This window comes from Cricetulus griseus (assembly GCF_003668045.3).
Source record: "Cricetulus griseus strain 17A/GY chromosome 1 unlocalized genomic scaffold, alternate assembly CriGri-PICRH-1.0 chr1_0, whole genome shotgun sequence".
Lineage (NCBI taxonomy): Eukaryota > Metazoa > Chordata > Mammalia > Rodentia > Cricetidae > Cricetulus > Cricetulus griseus.
The window spans coordinates 178,749,212-178,766,682 of NW_023276806.1; the positions used below are offsets into that span (position 1 = coordinate 178,749,212).

Consider the following 17,471-nt stretch of genomic DNA (forward strand, 5'->3'; position numbering starts at 1 on the left):
TACATCCTTTTTTCCCTCTTATCATAGGAGTCACAGTCCCACTGCAGGATGCTGTGTCATTTGGCTGTTGATGAAGGACCCCTTACTGTGCAGCATTTGTCAGACGCATATTTGTCTCCTAACAGGAATGTGACAGTGACCTGGAAGGAAATGGGTACCACTGTGGATGGAAATCAGGGATATTGCTCCACTCTGGAAGGTGGGTATTGCTTGCATGTCTTGGAGCAGAGTAGAAACATGACTTAGTCACAGTCTTGAAAATACTTTTCATTCAGATCCAACATCTGAGTTCAGACTTAAGACAGAACCTTTTGACCATAGAGTTGAGGAATTCAGCCAGACCTTGTACTTGGGTGTCCTCCTGTGAAAGTTGTCTTTAGTGATGTCATGGACAAATTCCAGGCAGAGCACTTCTGTCTGCAATGATTAGAGGCCTCTCAGGAGGGACTGAAGGCAGCAGTCATCTGTGGGCCTCATATGGCTAAAGGTAGCATTGAGACCACCAATCTAGTCCTGTTGTATGACAGGTGTTTCTGTGTTCTGGTCTACCCTTGACAATGATCTATAGACACATAAGCATGAGGCTTCCAAAGCCAGCCTTTTACAATTCCAAGTAAAATGGTCACTGAGTTCATGATGCAGAGGGACAAAGTCATAATGAGAGATAACACACAGTCATTCATTGAGAGGGATCTTGGCATAACTTGAGGCAAGCAGAGCATCTTTCCCATCTCACACTACCGTCTAAACTTTATGGAGGAACAGTTTGTGTAGAGTGGGTGAACATCTTGTCATGCCTGTACTGTGGGACTGTCAATCTGAAACTGGCCAGTTACTTATTCTGTATTGGGAAGAGGAACAACATACATGAGGGTGGACACAGCCTTTCAAGGAAAACTAGCACAAAGCTACTGAACTTCTTGCTTATGTGGGCATAGCTGCTCTATATCATTGGCTGATTACTAAGCTAGTTCCTGTCCTGGTGTAATTTACTGATGCCAGGCCCTGTCAAAGAGAAACTTGACTGCTGTAGCCTGATTAGTCTAACCCAGGACAGATGACCTAAGCAAAATCACTGGCTCTAGGCACAGGTGCTTGTGATTAAGAGGCAATACTCAGTATGAACAGATGTGTTGTTTATTTCTGTTTACTAACATTGGCCTTGATTGTGAGGCGATCTTTGTGTGTCCCTGCTATGAAACTCATGTTCCTGCTTTTATTCTTTTCTTCTGAGAGAACAGATGTTGGCTGAGGCCTCCTACTGCCAGTCCCTCCCTCCCTCACTCTCTGTCTGCTGGGATGGAGCAGGAGCATGTGCAATTAGTACCAGCTACATATAGGAGGACTTTCATAAACATCATCCCAAAACTATCCACAGGTATCCTCCTCATTGAGGACAGTGAGTCCTTGAGATATTCTTTTGGACATATGTTTGATTGGGAAAATACTTAAATATACCAATTGGCCTGTTGACACTGCCAAGATGACCAATTTGGTATGGGTGGGTCACACGGATGCCATAGGTCTTCTCCAGGTCTGTTAATGACAATCTTTTCTCTCCTAATACTTGCAGGGTCTTTTGCACATGATCTTTTATGGAGGCTGATATTCACTACATATGTATCCTGACTAATGTAGACAAGAGGACATTAGCTGTAGTGCAAAAAGGAGAGTACCTATGTGTAGACATGTTCCTGGGGGGATACTTTTCCTCCTTGGCCCCTAGATTATGATTCCTGCAAAGTACAAGGGCAACCATGAGAAATTATTCCCTGAAATCAGACATCCTGAAGAGACCCTAATGGTGTTGGATACCATCAAATTTAATCAAGATTTGAGGTGAAAAATAAATCCTCTAGAGGAGGATAAATGACAGGTAATCTACCTAGGTATATCTCATAAAATTCCTGAAGAGACCCTAATGATGTTGGCCTGGGGGAGGTCATTTTGGAAGACAATGGGCATTATACCTGCCTCTTTAGTCTTCCAATTACACTAAAAGTAAACCTGCCATCAACATAGGTCTTCTCTTTGGGGAAAGTGGAACTCTCACCAAGCTTTTACATGCATCCATAATATTCCTTCTCTTGTGGGTGCTTGCCCCATCCTGAAACACATAAGCTGGGGATTCCTGACTAGGGGATCTGCACACGCAGTGCTGATGCCAGTGGTGAAAAGGTTTGGAAACCATCAAAGACTTTCAAGAATCAAGTCTAAAAAGAATAACCCCTAGATATGCAAAAGTGACAGTTAATCTACCAGGGTACATCTCACAACCTATATAGAAACCTCCTAAAGGATAGTAAAGTGTTTTGTTTTTATCTTCACAGGAAAACCCATCTCCAGAAGCCAAAGGACAAAGCATGGGTACCTCCTTAACATGAGACGGTAGCGATAACCATCAAAGAAAAGGAATGTTCCATATCTTTAAATTTACAACTATCTCTAAGAGAACTCTATTTTTATACTCTTTATTTCCTAGTCCCTGTTCAATTAAACCAATGCTGGCTTTAGAGTTGGATTTGGCTTTCCTTCTCTAAATCCAAGCACATTGTTAAAATAAACTTCGGAGATTCTGTATTATATTTAGAAGCCAATTGATGTAATACAGAATAGGAGAAAAATTGGGGACTGTCATTTGTCTTTTCTAGGCTCTTTCTCTCAAAGTATACATTCCCTATAATTGTTATTTTCCTTTTGTTGCCTTTCCTGATATATATATATATATATATATATATATATATATATGTAAATAACTCTGTTAACATTTATGTTTGAGTCCCTCACAGCCAATGAAGAATTGCCATACAGCAATCCTTGGATGCTCCGGAAAGAAAATGTGCCACATCTCCTCAAGTACACTGGATCCAACTTGCTTTGTTTCAACTGACATTCTGGACAGAACTTCAGGTACTGACTACAATCTACACCAGGACTTCAATCAAGATAATGACTTCAACCTGGATCTTCAATCAAGAATCTCCACCAGAAATGGACTGGATATATCCCATACAGGACTTTCACTAAACTAACATTTTTCCCCCCACAGGATCCCACAAGGCTTTCTTCATCCCAGTTCAGCAGGAAGTAGCTTGGAGAATACGACGCCCCATTTCCCCGATGTTGACACCTAGTTAGGGCTAGTTTTCTATTGTTTGAGTTTAGAAAGAGGTATTCAAGCTTGGACATCTCTTTCAGATGACTGTAAGGGTGCTACAGGTGACACTGACCATGCACTTTTGGGTGTAGTCAGTGTGAGTTAGCAAGGCTTTATATATGAGAATTGCAAGCATGCGGCTCTCTCATGTGGTTCAGGACTTGCTCAGTTGTGCGAGTACTTCTTAATAAACTGAAAGACCCCTGTCCCTTAGCCCTTTCTTTCTCAAGTTTGTCTCCTCTTCCTCCTGTCGGCAGCTTCCCCGATCCCCACCCCCGGTGGCCTTTCCCCGCCCGGCCCGAGAACAAGCACCGGGTGGGGCCGGCCCGAGAACAAGCACCGGGTGGGGCCGGCCCGAGAATGAGCACCAGGTGGGCCAGCCCGAGAATGAGCACCGGGTGGGCCGGCACGAGGGCGAGCACCAGGTGGGTCAGCACGAGAACAAACACCGAGTGAGCCGGCCTGGAGCCCTGCCCCTGAGCCCCCGCCCCGCCCGAAGAGAAACACTCCGTCCCAAGGTCTCCGCCCCCAAGGTCAGCCATCAGGAAAGGGGGGGAATTGAGTCTGCTGTACCAGACACCAGACCTTGAGAATATGCTGATCTGGAATGGCTCTGTGTCTCATTTGAACCATCCAATGGAAATGATTCTGTATTTCGCCTCATTTGAAAGACTCTGTGTTTCACCTCATTTGAATAACTCTGTACTTTGCCTCATTTGAATAACCCTGTATAGCGCCTCATATACATTGACCAATGGGAATAGCTCTGTATAATGCCTCATTAGAATTATCCAATCGAATCCCTGCTCCTAGCTTGCGCCTTTTTCCCTATATAAGGACCCCTTTCCCTTGGCTCAAGGCGCTTAGCCACACTGAAGCTAAGTCGCCCCGGGTACCCGCGTCTCCAATAAAGCCTCTTGTTTTTTGCATCCAGTTCGTGGCCTCGCTGATTCCTGGGTGTGTGGGTCTCCCTCTATGAAACTGCCTCTTCGGGGGTCTTTCAAAACAATCTTGTTTTCAAACTAGTTCTGACTCCATTGCGATCCCCATCAATTTCTGATCCAGTTTACCTGCCTAACAACATAAACGCACACACACACACACCACACACAAATAAATCTATGTATCATTTTAGGGTCTCCTTCTTCTACATGCAAATATCCCAAACACAAATAGCCATAAAGACCAGCTGTGTAAGTGCACACACACACACTCTCCCTCCCTCCCTCCCTCCCTCTCTCTCTCTCTCTCTCTCTCTCTCTCTCTCTCTCTCTAATACACATACACACACACACACACACACACACACACACACACATGCACACACACACACAGACACAACACACATCTAGGTATCATCTTGGCATCACGTTTCCTATAGACAGATCCCCACTATCTGTCATGACCAGTTATATGAGTATACACACACACCTGCACTCACATACACACACACAGACACAAACACACAGATAGACACACACAAACAAATGCACACACAAAACACATCCTGACATCCTCTTAGCCTACCTGTCTCCTACATACAAATACCCGGCACATAAGTAGGTGTCAAGACCAGCTATGTAGGAATACACACACACACACACACACACACACACACACACACACACACACACACACAAGCAAATCCATTTATCCTTTTAGGCATCCTCTTTAAATAATAAGTCCCACAGTAATAACTGGCTATCAAGACCAGCTATATAAGTATATACATTTTCTCTCTTTCTTTCTTTCTCTCTCTTGTTCCTCTCTCCCTCACACACACACAAACACACACATATTTCTAAGAATTTTTAGGCACCCACTCTCCTACATACAAATCCCACACACATAACTAGAAAAAAGACCATCTGTATAAACACACACACACACACACACACACACACACACACACACCTAGGAATCTTTTAGGCACCCCCTTTCCTACACACAAATCACACACACATAACTGTCAACACCAGCTATAAAAGTATACACCAACAGACACACAAACACACACACAAACACACACACACACACACACACACACACACACACACACACACACACACAAGCAAATCCATTTATCCTTTTAGGCATCCTCTTTAAATAATAAGTCCCACAGTAATAACTGGCTATCAAGACCAGCTATATAAGTATATACATTTTCTCTCTTTCTTTCTTTCTCTCTCTTGTTCCTCTCTCCCTCACACACACACAAACACACACATATTTCTAAGAATTTTTAGGCACCCACTCTCCTACATACAAATCCCACACACATAACTAGAAAAAAGACCATCTGTATAAACACACACACACACACACACACACACACACACACACACACACCTAGGAATCTTTTAGGCACCCCCTTTCCTACACACAAATCACACACACATAACTGTCAACACCAGCTATAAAAGTATACACCAACAGACACACAAACACACACACAAACACACACACACACACACACACACACACACACACACACACACACTTCTAGGTATCCTTTTAGGTACCCTCTCTAATACAGACAAATACCCACCTGCTGTCAAGACAAGTTATATAAGTATATATACATACACACATACATGACTAAGTATACTTTTAGGAACCTTCTGTCATACAGACATATCCTACACACATAACCAGCTTGGTAACTGTACACCCATAACCACCCACCCCACACCACATCCTGGAACCATTTTAGGCACCCTTTCTCCTACAGACAAATCCCCATACATATGTTAGTGTCAAAACCAGCTATATAAATAAACACACACACACACACACACACACACACACACACACACACCACAAACACAAAGACCTAGGTACCCCCATCTCCTACAGAAAAATCCCCAAACATAAGTAAGTGTCAATACTACATATATATATGCACACACACACATACACACACCAACACACACACACACACACACACACACACACACACACACACACACACTCAAAAACACCGATAGGTGTCAAGTTCTACTAGGTATACTGTGTGATCTGCTTAAGAGAGGCCTTTCAGTACATGAAACATAGGTTTGACAAGGGGATTTACCAGTAAGGGAAGGGACACATAATGTAACCTAAAACATCCCTCCTTCTGTGTGTGTGTGTGTGTGTGTGTGTGTGTGTGTGTGTGTGTGTGTGCATTTGTATGTGCTTATGTGTGTGTGCTTTGTGTGCATGTGTGTTTGTTGTTGTGTGTATGTATGTTAGGTAATACTGTGCCCCAGCTCATGTGACAAACTTCACTATAGCACAATCCCCACATATACACATGTTCACTCACACACAAACAAAAAGCCATGTATGTGCATAGCAAGGTGTCAGATCCTGCAAGTTACTCCTTCATCAACAGCAGAACACTAGGTATACATACATACATTGCATACATACATACATACATACATACATACATACATACATACATACTACATTCTTTCCCCTGCATGCATATACACAAAGGGATAAGTGTAGTGATGTATTCTGTATCGCCTCCCATAAAACTGAAGCTCCAAACTCACACCTGTGTTTCAGGTTCTGTTCTCTTCTAAAGAGATCACATATGTAGAACTAAGTGTCAGGTCATTATAGGTAACTTCTGATCTAATCAAATTGTTCAATGCACAAATATGGGTACTTGATCAGTACTGCTAGATACCCCCACCCTAGTGACAAAGTTCTCACTATATAAACATAGGTAAGTCTAGACCCCTACAGTCACAGATCTGGTTCTTCATGTTAATTCCTCTGTGCAGGGAAAACTCCCCCAAACATGGATACTCACATGGTCTGCCAAGTTCAAACTCACCCACAAGTACGACCAGCAACACACTACTTGACTTGAATTTTTACTGGGTATCCTGCTCTATAAAGCAATATCACACATAGGAATCTAGTTGCAGGTCCGATTAGGTGTCACCACTTCTGTAACTAAAGCCTCATACAAAAAGCATGGCTTTGTGAGAATCTACCACATATTTCCTCCTACACATGCAAAACCTCACAAATACATACAGAGATAGGTTTCAGCTCCAGCTTAGTACCACGTCCCCAACAGCAAAAGTAACACCTACACATATAGATCAAGATAAACATTCATGTTAGGAAGCTCCTCCCCTATCTGTTCCTCCATGTTTTATACTCTCATCTAAATAATGAGAGCTAAGAACAGGAGATGTATAGGACCTACAGCTAGTTTACTATTGTTCCTATATACTCCTCCCTATAGCCAAATGCCAGGTACATAGCCATACACTCAAACACACTTAGGAACCCATGCATGGATGAAACCATTCACATACTCATCAACCATACAATCAAACCCTGTTTACACACAACCATCTATGTGCTTCTACAACTAGTTGTCCATCTCCCTACAGCAAAGCATGTACATACACATGCATAAAGAGGAAAAGAAAGAGAGGGGAGAGATTCAGAGATAGAGACAGAAGTCAGAGAGAGAGAGAGAGAGAGAGAGAGAGAGAGAGAGAGAGAGAGAGAGAGAGAGAGCACTCTGTGATTCTGTGTCAGGTCCATTGTTAATACTCCATTATAGTCAAAGCTGTCTACTCAGGGCTAGGTGTCAGGTTCTGCTTGATACTGCTTCCCACATACCCAAAATTCCTATACACAACTAGTTTACCAATATGCACACACTGCCTTATCATAAATGTCAGGTACATAGCCATACACCCAGAAACAAACTCTGGCAAACATACTCCAACAGACTCATGCACATATTCAATGAACTTTTACCTTTCTATCAATTCCAGGAAGTTATGCTCCATGCATTTAATGCCCCATACACACTTCTGGTTGTCAAGTCTTGTGAGTTAGATGCATCTCCAATGTAAAATAAACCCCACAAACAACTCTAGGTGTTAGGTTCAGTGAGGTATACCAAATACAAACCAAAGCCCTATTTTAGACACATACATGAGCAAACACACATACACACTAATACACACACAAACACAAACACATACTTCAATTTGGAATGCTCATTTTTTGTGCCTGCTATAGTATGTGATGTAAATCTGAATGGAAGAATAGAAGTTTTAAAAATGGATAGACATCATGGAGATAACAAACCAAGATCCAGAACAATAAAATTCCATGTGGGATATTAATTAAGGAAGTTAATCACACACAGAAAGTATCTCAAGCATTTGGATTTGAGGAATCTGACTACTCTCATCGAAACAACTCCAAACATCATATGACATCCTACAGGTTTCTGATACATATTATGATGTCTTCCCTGAGAAAACATGTCAGCACCTGTGTTTGTACATTTATTTTCCACCATATGAAACAAGAATTCCTTCTATTATTGCATACAACTGTTGAATTTATGACCAAATCCATCAAGGCAAAAACACTTTGCTTGAGAAAAATTACAAAACACTGGGAGTGGAGGGTAGGGCAAGCAGTTAAGATTGCTTGTTTGCACAGTGCCAAGAGGCTCCTGACAGATTAAGCCACATACCTGTCACCCACATTCAAAGGGCTTAATTAGGTCCCATATAGGTTCTTCAGGTAGTGTCCAGAGCCCATGAACCCCTATTCCCTGGGTCTTTCCTCTCTTCAAATGAACTCACACAGATAAAACTGGTGCTTGGCTGTGGGTCACTACATCTGCTTCCATTACTTACTGGAATTAAACTCTGTTATATACTGGACTTTGTTGATTCACCAAGGGAGGCTTTACCCCTCTTAGGAATGGAAGGTTTTGGGGTGAGATGGTAGGAAGTAAGGGATTGGGAGAAAGGGAGGGAGGGGGAACAGAGGTTGGTAATTAAATATAGAAACATATAGTAAAGTTTAAAAATAAAAGAGTACTTCTTGTTCTTGTAGATGTCTGTTATTCATTTACCACCACCCAGGACAAGCAATAAACAGCCTCATGTAATCCCAGCTCCAGGAGAACTGATAGCTTCTTCTAGGGTCTTTGAGCACATTACCATACACACATACACACACACACACACACACACACACACAGAGAGAGAGAGAGAGAGAGATGAGAGAGAGAGAGAGAGAGAGAGAGACATTACATAACCCATATATATACATATATACATTAAGTACATATATATTTATATACATTAATTGAAATATATGTGTAAAATCTTTTTTAAGAAAAGGAATTCTTTGTTTTAAGAATCTAGCAATACTCTGTAGCACCAAAAGTTATAACCTGGAAAAAGACATTGGGATTCATGCTGAACTTCAGAGAAGCAAGTCAGCCAAGAGTGTTCTCACCTGTGACAATTATCAGATTGAAGGCAAGTTCTACTAAACCTCAGATTGCATCTACAGACTACATTGCTCCTCATCAAATCATAGACTACTCATGAGACAGCACTGAGAGCCTTATATTCTTTCTATTATTGGGATTAAATGCATGAACTCTGTTTCTCTTTTAGATTGATTCGCTCTCATCTAGCTCTGGATGCTCTTGAAATCACAGAGATCCATCTGCCTATCCATCCTGTGTATTGGGATTAAAAGACTGTGCCAACAATGTCCAGCTTTGATGGCTAACTAGTATGGCTGTCTTTTGATTATGATCTCCATTGGGTTTATTAGATGATAAGCATATGTCATCACAATAGTTAAAACATTAGCATCTCAATGACCCTCTGAGTCAATCAATATGAAAGCAATATATACAAATTGTATTAAGGGAAATGTTCATTTCTCAACTCTCTATATTAAGATTCACACTTGAACAAGCTACCAGTAAAACATATTATCACGATTTTAATTTTTAATGGAAAGTCTTCAAAGAACACAGGTAGGATACAGGAATTCAAGTTTCTTTTTTGCCAAGTGTAATATGTCTGTCTTTATATGTATTGAGCTATGTAAATAATTATTCATTTATTATGTTAAGTTAAAAATCATTAATTCTTTCTCAAACTCAGCGCATTGTTATTAACGAGGGTGGAAAGAGAAAATACAAAAATGTACAACAATAAGACGGCATTAAAATCAACTCCTTCAGACAATATCGGGACCAAGGAAATAATAGGATATCCAAAGATGGGATGTTATCTTAGGAAACATCCTAAGATAATACAAACAGATTTTAAATATTTGAAGAAACAATAAAACCTCACTAGTTAATCTTAAGTGGTAAATGTGTGTAAACATCTACATGTTGATTTGTAGCAAATCTCATGACCAGCAAAGGGATATTTTGCCAATATTTCTGGTTTAATTCAACAATGAATTTTACATTTTTACTCTTATACTCTAATAGCCATAATAGTTCCTAAAAATTCATACTTGTATATTTGAAACAACACATATTGTCCAGGGACATTTTTTGTAAACTCATCAGACTACAATAATATTATTAATGAAATATTTCTTCAAATACACTGGCTAGAAACCTGTAGGCTCATGACTATTCCCTGAAATAATGAGTTATATCTATGTCTGATTACAAAAGAAAAACTCCCTTTCTGTCAGAATATCGTTAACTTTTCATGATACTTCAGTAGCTCCCTTGATCCACCTGAGATAACCAGGCATCTAGATAAAAGGGGGCTCCATGTTCTAATTCTACTGCTCTGTCGGAGTATTCCGGTGTTGGTAGCCAGCAGAGATTATTATATTCCTTTTAAATGTATGCCTGACAGAAAAGGTTCTAGTTGGTGTCAAGCTCCATTGGTGCTAGAATCTTCCAATCACTGGTGTTCTGCCAGATTTTCAGCATCTTATTATGGGTAATAGAAAGATTGAACATATTTGTATTAGAAGAGTTGCAAAGAAAATCTGTGATAGCTAACACTGGAAAAATACCACCAAGAATCAAGTGTCATTTAAAAGTTGCACATCACACAGAATGATCAACTGTTCTCATATTTATTCAAAGAGCCCAAGTTGTATTCATAAAAGGAAGACATCAGTCTTTATCAGCCTCTAATTCCTAATGCTGTTATGTGAATATTGTACTTTACAGTTAGCCACTCTCAAAATACTCGCAATGCAAATATTTTATTTCCTTCATATATGTTTTAATTTATCTTCATAATTGCAATTTTTATTCAATAAGTTCCTAATTTTTAATACAATCTAGAAGCCCTCACTGATTCTTTTGTAATAACTGTACCATGTTGATGAGAGATGCCCTTGACCTCTAAACATTTAAATCTGTGGTGGAAATTATATCAAATGAACTGTACTCAGTCAATATCACACTGGGATTTTTAGCCCCTCCCTGGGCCTCTGCTGCTTGCCAGCCCACGAGTCCATTCCCCTTGTGGCCTCTCGGATCCGGGAAGTAGGGCGAGCTGAGAGCATGCCCGGGGAGGGTGGTGACCACCGCAGGAAGAACTGTGGCTGTCAAGATGATAGAGGTACTGACAACTGACTCTCAGAAACTGCTGCACCAGCTAAACACCCTGTTGGAACAGGAGTCTGGTTGTCAGCCAAAGGTCTGTGGCTTGAAACTAATTGACTCTGCATATGATAATGGCCTCAGGATGACTGCAAGACTCAGGGACTTTGAAGTAAAAGATCTACTCAGTCTAACTCAGTTCTTTGGCTTCCACACAGAGATGTTTTCCTTAGGTGTGAATTTACTGGACAGATTCTTGTCTAAAATGAAGGTGAAGCACCCTGGGTGTGTTGGACTGAGCTGCTTTTATTTGGCTGAAAAATCGATAGAAGAGGAAAGGATTGTCCCACTGGCAACTGATTTGATCAGAATAATCCAGTGTAGGATTACAGTTTCAGACTTGATGAGAATGGAAAAGATTGTGTTGGAGAAAGTGTGTTGAAAAGTCAAAGCTACTACTGCCTTTCAATTTCTGCAACTGTATTACTCACTCATTCAAAAGAGTTTGCCTTTTGAAAAGAGAAATGATCTTAATTTTGAAAGACTAGAAGCCTAATTTAAGGCATGCCACTGCCGGATCATATTTTCTAAGGCAAAGCCTTCTGTGTTGGCATTGTCTGTCATTGTTTTGGAGATCCAAGCACTAAAGTATGTGGAGCTAACGAAAGGAATAGAATGTATTCAGAAACATTCCAAGATAAATAGCAGAGATTTGACCTTCTGGCAAGAGCTTGTATCCAAGTGTTTAACTGATATTCATCAAACAAGTGTTCCAAACCAAATGTTCAGAAGTTGAAATGGATTGTGTCTGGACGCACCGCTTGGCAACTGAAGCATAGCTATTACAGAATAACTCACCTCCCAACAATTCCTGAAATGGTTTCTTAGTTGGTAATCTGGTTGTTACTCTCTGTGTACAGAAAATTTTCCAGTGTGGTAATTTTCTTTTACAACTGAAGAATTGAAATACCATCTTCATTATAAACAGTATGGGATTCAAATAGTAAAGGGAAAACTGACCTTGTTGACCTAGTTAGTGAATATTGGAAGCCATTTCCTATGGACAACGGACAGTAATCTCCAGAGAAAGAACTTAGCAAACCTCTAAATACATGTTAACACTTTCTTAGTCAAATTATTAGCTTAGGAAAGATAATCCTCCAAACTGAAAATTTAAAAGTAGTTAATGAGGCTGGGCAGTGATGGTGCACTTTGATCCCAGCACTCAGGAGGCAGAGGCCTACATATCTCTGAGGTCAAGGCCAACCTGATCTACAGAGATAGTTCCAGGACAGCTAGGGCTGTTACACAGCGAAGCCCTGTCAAAAAAAAAACAAAAAAAACAAAACCAAAAAAACCAACCAAACAAAAAGCCACAGAGAAACCCTGTCTCAAAAAAACAAAAAACAAAAAACAAAAAAGTAGTTAATAAAATAGTATTTCTTTAAATTACATGTCACATCACTGTAGCTTATTTAAAGTTACATAAACCCAAGCAGAAGGAGGAAACAAAAATTTGATCCATATCTGAACAAATTTGAATCTACTTGTTGATTACAAAAACATAGTATGCACATGGGTGATGTACTTACAAAATATTATAGGAGGAATGTAAAAAATAAACTCATAAAAACAAACAATAACAACAAATAAACAAAGTAATATATATATGGCAGGCAGTCTCCACATTAGGTTTCTAGAAATTGCTGGGGTGTCTCAATTCTATATTTAGTATTTTATCTCTAAGCAGTTGATATATTACATAGTAATTATATGCTTAAAAAATATAAACTTGGTCCCTGATACATATGCATTTTGCCACCTAAATTTCTTCATCATAGCGAGGATTTATCTTTTCTATGATTAAAATGAAATGTTGCCAAGCGCTGTGGTGAAGGTGGACCTCTGGGAGTTCAAGGCCAGCCTAGTCTACACAGTGAGTTCCAGGACAGCCAGAGACCTATGAAATAGGGAAACCCTGCCTCAGAAATACCAAAATAAAATAAGAATAACTGCCACCACCCCAAAAAGTAAATGTTTCTGGGAAGATGGTTGAGCAGGTAGGGTACTTGCCCCCAAGTCTAACAACCTGAATTCATTCCCTAGGACCCACAGGATGGAAGAAGAGAACAAACTCCTACAAGTTCTCTGGCATGCATGTGCCTCACACCCTCCCCATCCCCACAATAAATATATGATTGTGCACCTTAGACATCTTCCGTTCACCTTTAGCAGCTTGCAGTATGTAGGCAGATTTCTGTTAACGGGGTCTGTGTTGTTTGCCTAGGCAGCAGGATTGCAAGAGCAACAAAACCTGTTCCTGAAGTCTTTCTCTGCCACTCTGACCATGAGTTTCCCATGGTACAGGATTTAAGCTATGAAACCTCAGCACATCACCACATTAGCAGATGGTCTCAGTGTTGGGAAAACTCCTGATCCCAGGCTTGGTAGAGATAGGCTTAGATTTGAATACACCCATGAAACATTTAACTCAAAGCTAAAGACATAAATATGATAGATGTGAAATAAAACTTGTGAACCTTCATTTTAACACTGATCTAACTTCCTAGATTGGATCAATATATACTTAGGTGGCATAGAAAATGATAAACTACTTAATTTAAATCTCAAAATTTAAATTACGAGGTTTACATCAAAACCAACATTTCACAAATGCACTTTTAAGGTATCATAAGGAGTAGTTAAAGCAGTAAATGGTTTCTTGACACCCATAACCAAGTAATTGCTAATTTAGCAATTATTGGTATATGAGCAATTTCACTTAAACTTGTGGGTGTTTTTAATAAAGCAGATCTCACAAGTTTTGAAACTTTGTTACCTTTAATATTTCTTCTAGAGAATAGGTGGTATTTTATCTATAATAAAAGAAAAATTCTACAGAATCGCTGCTACAATCTAATCCCATTGGAGAAAACATATTAATAACTGGATGAATTATCACCCTGAAAATTTATTTATTGCATTAAACTTAACTCAGGCTTCATAAAGCACACCAGAAGTTTTTTTTTTACTACAGTTTTTATAAAACTGCCACTACTTCTAATGCATTTTTTAAGAGATAGAAAATAATTTGCAAAATGTCTACTGTGTCTTAAGGGAAGTAAGAAGGCAGTCCGTAAGACCACCAAGGTGTGTTCAGATTCTCAATGCTGGTCTTGAATGTAAGATCTATACTGTTAAACTGCAGCTGCTCCTCAGTGCAGTGTGCAGCCTGAGTCCACCCAGAGTGGCTGTAACCATTTTGACATGTAATGGATAATGACCACTGAAAAATAAACCAAAGAACCAGATTATTATCATTAACTATTGCAAATGATATCCATGAAACTTTTCAGTTCTTCCTAAAGGCTGATATGCTTCAATTTGAAAACAATGTTGATTGTGAGTGGACAGAAGTAAGCTAACCAACTACATTATGTTTTAAACTAAGGAATACACCTTTCAATAATGTTATTGAAATGCAAAAAAAAAAAGAATACAACACATGAAGGTCTGGTTTAAGTGAGTCCAAAAGACCCAAGATTAATGACAAACAGGTATTTTTAGGGAAGTACTTATGCAAATAATAAGAATAAGCGCTGTGGTCATTCTGCTCTAGAAATGCAGTGTCTCCTTTTGCAATGCTGTCACCACGACACAAGATATCGAGCCATCTCCTCCTATTCCTCATAAGGGGTCACCTCTGCTCATTTGAAACTGAATGTGGTCACTAGTGCAAGTTCACTGGCAAACTAAGATGCCACTACAGACACATCTTTGCATCATTAAACAAATATTCCACAGCATAAATGAACATAACACATTTTTTTTTGTTTTTCAAGACAGGGTTTCTCTGTGTAGCTTTTGATCCTGTCCTGGCGAATGCTCTGCAGACCATGCTGGCCTTGAACTCACAGAGATCTGCCTGCCTCTGCCTCCCGAGTGCTTCGATTAAAGGCATGAACCACCAACACCCATCGAATATAACACATCTTAAACTAATACTCCAGACAATAGGGAAGTAATGGGTGGTATGTGAAGAGGCGTTGCAAGTGAAATTCAAAGTCAGTCTTGGGCGAAGGGGCCAGCAACAGCTGCTCATTCAGGTCTTGTTTTATTTTATTTATTGGGTGATTCATTTGTGTAGTTGTTTGTTTATTTGCATTCTTACATATGACCTAGAAAATCAACATTCATGCTCATTAATTAATTTTTATAAAATAATAGCCAAGGCTGGAGAGATGGCTCAGATGTTAAGAACATCGTCAGCTTTTCCAGAAGTCATGAGCTCAATACCCTGCAACCACATGGTGGCTCCCAACCATCTATGATGAGATCTAGTGCCCTCTTTGGGGGCTGCACTGCAGGCATACCTGAACACTGCATACATAATATAATAACAAACTAAATAGCTAAATCAAAGAACAAATACTAAAAGCTCTCAGGAATAAGTAGTAACAAATCCATCAGCCTTTATTTAGCCTGCTAATGAAATGATACCTTTTTAGTGAGAAAACATCTAGGTATGCAGGTCATATTGATTTTTGACTCTTTTTATCTTCAACCATTCTCAAAATCCTAACCATAGTACTTCATGTTCTTGAGAGTTTGGAGTTACTGGGATAATCTTCCATAAACCTATATATCTCTTTAATAATTGAAAAATTTCAGTAAAATTACAAGAGTGTATATCATTAGTTGGTGCACAGAAATTCTCAGTTTATGTAACTTGAATATTAACCTTCAGATATTGCTTGCATGATATTGGAAATTTAATCATACCACTCTCTATACTGCCAAAGCAACACAGTATTTCCAGCCAGTGTATATGATGCATTTTTCCTCTGGTCATTTATTATTCTTGTAACTGGTATTTGTTAGTGAATGAAGTTGACAAAGACAAGCCATGTTGGTGCACAACTACTTCTTACAACATATACTTGTCTCTGTATGTTAGTATTTAGAGTTAAAACTTTTCCTTCAGAACATTCAGACCAACAGTATAGGAAATATGTATAATTTTATAAATAATAGCAATAAAGGAAAATGGAAGTTTGCCTCAGTGGTAGGATATATCCTTTAGTATATATGTAATCTTGACGCGAATCCTCAGAATACATATGTGAGATAGAGTGGTGGATAGACAGAATATATATGATAGATAGATAGATAGATAGATAGATAGATATGGTTACCTATTGGATTTGTTTTTTCTCTGTCACTGTGATAAAGAATCAGACAGACACAAATTTAAATTGAAGTGCTTGAATCCAAAGATTATATTTTCAAAGGATTTTGTTCATGGTTACTTGTCCCACCCAAAATTGGAAGAATATTTTTGTGACAGTTTGTTTTCTGTACTTCATGCTTGTGGTCAAAGATGTGATATTTCAGCAGCCTGTTCCAGCTGCCATGTCTGCTTGCTGACATATCAGACTCTAAGCCTCTGAAAGTATAAGATAAAATCTTTCTTTTTATGAGTTGCTTTAGTCATGGTGTTTTATCCCAGTAACAGAGGAGTAACTAATATGAGAGTTCACTAGACTTCAGTCACCATCTTTTCTGACAATCTCTGTCTCTGTCTCTCTCTCTGTCTCTCTCTGTCTCTGTCTCTCTCTCTCTCTCTCTCTCTCTCTCTCTCTCTCTCTCTCTCTCTCTCACACACACACACACACACACACACACACACACACACACACACACACACACACACACCAGGATTTGCTGCTTCATTTTTCTTTGTAAAAATATACCCAAAGTTGTTGAAGAATCTTCCTAGTATGTCAACAGTCATAGTCTCATATTCCTTACTGACCTCAAGAGGAAACATCAATAAAATGTTAGCAGACAACTTGAACTAAGATAAATTCTCAAATAATTTCATGTGAACTGGGTAACAAAACCTGCTTGTGAATAACTAAAATGATAACTTTTTACCACACA

The 17,471-nt window shown here is 39.4% G+C and overlaps 1 pseudogene; it reads left to right on the forward strand.

Annotated features, from left to right (window-relative positions):
- The first annotated feature begins 11,479 nt into the window (after positions 1-11,479).
- On the forward strand, positions 11,480-12,488 carry LOC100755148 (annotated as a pseudogene).
- Positions 12,489-17,471: the final 4,983 nt, after the last annotated feature.